This window comes from Arachis hypogaea, chromosome 14, assembly GCF_003086295.3.
Source record: "Arachis hypogaea cultivar Tifrunner chromosome 14, arahy.Tifrunner.gnm2.J5K5, whole genome shotgun sequence".
NCBI lineage: Eukaryota > Viridiplantae > Streptophyta > Magnoliopsida > Fabales > Fabaceae > Arachis > Arachis hypogaea.
In genome coordinates this window covers 56,711,895-56,714,218 of record NC_092049.1, presented here as the reverse complement: position 1 = coordinate 56,714,218, position 2,324 = coordinate 56,711,895, and the positions used below count along the sequence as shown (strand labels likewise).

Genomic DNA, 2,324 nt, shown 5'->3' with positions numbered 1-2,324 from the left:
CTGGCGTTTGAACGCCAGACAGATGCTCCTCCAGGGTGTGATTTTTCTTCTGCTGTTTTTGATTCCGTTTTTGATTTTTTTGTTTATTTGGTGACTCCACATGATCATGAACCTATAAAGACATATAACTAAGAAAAATATAGTTAGATAAATAAAAATTGGGTTGCCTCCCAACAAGCGCTTCTTTAATGTCAATAGCTTGACAGTGGGCTCTCATGGAGCCTCACAGATGTGCAGAGCTTTGTTGAGACTCTCCAACACCAAACTTAGAGTTTGGATATGGGAGTTCAACACCAAACTTAGAGTTTGGTTGTGGCCTCCCAACACCAAACTTAGGGTTTGACTGTGGGGGCTCTGGTTGACTCTGCTTTGAGAGAAGCATTTTCTGCTTCCTCTCCATGGTTGCAGAGGGAGATCCTTGAGTTTTAAACACAAGGGAGTCCTTATTCCATTGAAGGACTATTTCACCTCTGTCAACATCAATCACAGCTCTTGCTGTGGCCAGGAAAGGTCTTCCTAGGATGATGGATTCATCCTCTTCCTTTCCAGTATCCAGGACTATGAAATCAGCATGGATGTAAAGGCCTTCAACCTTTACTAACACGTCCTCTACTTGTCCATAAGCCTGTTTTCTTGAGCTGTCTGCCATCTCTAATGAGATTTTAGCAGCTTGCACCCCATAGATTCCCAGTTTCTCTATTACAGAGAGGGGCATGAGGTTTATTCCTGAACCAAGGTCGCATAGAGCCTTAAAGATCATGGTGCCTATGGTACAGGGTATTATGAACTTTCCAGGATCCTGTCTCTTCTGAGGCAATGTCAGTTGATCCAGATCACTTAGTTCATTGATGAACAAGGGAGGTTCAACTTCCCAAGTATCAATGCCAAATAATTTGGCATTCAGCTTCATGATTGCACCAAGAAACTTGGCAGTTTGCTCTTCAGTAACATCCTCATTTTCTTCAGAAGAGGAATACTCATCAGAGCTCATGAAGGGCATAAGGAGGTTTAATGGAATCTCTATGGTCTCTAGATGAGCCTTAGAGTCCTTTGGTTCCTCAGAGGGAAGCTCCTTATTGATCACTGGACATCCCAGGAGGTCTTCCTCCTTGGGATTCACGTCCTCCACTCCCCTTGTAGGTTCGGCCATGGTGCTTATGTCAATGGCCTTGCACTCTCCTTTTGGGTTCTCTTCTGTATTGCTTGGGAGAGTACTGGGAGGGATTTCAGTGATCCTTTTACTCAGCTGGCCCACTTGTGCTTCCAGATTTCTAATGGAAGATCTTGTTTCATTCATGAAACTTACAGTGGCCTTAGATAGATCAGAGACTAAGTTTGTTAAATTAGAAGTATTTTGTTCAGAGTTCTCTGTCTGTTGCTGAGTGGATGATGGAAAAGGTTTATTATTGTTAAACCTGTTTCTTCCACCATTAATAAAGCCTTGTTGAGGCTTTTGATCCTTCCATGAGAAATTTGGATGATTTCTCCATGATGAGTTATAGGTGTTTCCATAAGGTTCACCTAAGTAATTCACCTCTGCTATTGCAGGGTTCTCAGGATCATAAGCTTCTTCTTCATAAGAAGCCTCTTGAGTACTGTTGGATGCAGCTTGCATTCCATGCAGACTCTGAGAAATCATATTGACTTGCTGAGTCAATATTTTATTCTGAGCCAATATGGCATTCAAAGTATCAACTTCAAGAACTCCCTTCTTCATAGGCGTCCCATTACTCACAGGATTCCTTTCAGAAGTGTACATGAACTGGTTATTAGCAACCATGTCAATGAGTTCTTGAGCTTCTGCAGGCATTTTCTTTAGGTGAATGGATCCACCTGCAGAAGTGTCCAGTGACATCTTTGATAGCTCAGATAAACCATCATAGAATATATCCAGGATGGTCCATTCTGAAAGCATGTCAGAAGGACACTTTTTGGTCAACTGTTTGTATCTTTCCCAAGCTTCATAGAGGGATTCACCTTCTTTCTGTCTGAAGGTTTGAACATCAGCTCTAAGCTTGCTCAGCTTTTGAGGAGGAAAGTACTTGGCTAAGAAAGCCGTGACCAGCTTATCCCAAGAGTTCAGGCTGTCTTTGGGTTGAGAATCCAACCATAATCTAGCTCTGTCTCTTACAGCAAAAGGGAAAAGCATGAGCCTGTAGACTTCAGGATCTACTCCATTAGTCTTAACAGTATCACATATCTGCAAGAATTCAGTTAAGAACTGAAAAGGATCTTCAGATGGAAGTCCATGAAACTTGCAGTTCTGCTGCATCAGAGAAACTAATTGAGGTTTCAGCTCGAAGCTGTTTGCTCCAATGGCAGGA

The 2,324-nt window shown here is 42.3% G+C and overlaps 1 non-coding gene across 1 annotated transcript; it reads left to right on the top strand.

The window, feature by feature from the left end:
• The first annotated feature begins 1,909 nt into the window (after positions 1-1,909).
• Positions 1,910-2,017, top strand: LOC112745423 (small nucleolar RNA R71). The gene has a single exon (XR_003173353.1). It is a non-coding gene; the product is annotated as a small nucleolar RNA R71 (small nucleolar RNA).
• The last annotated feature ends 307 nt before the right edge of the window (positions 2,018-2,324 follow it).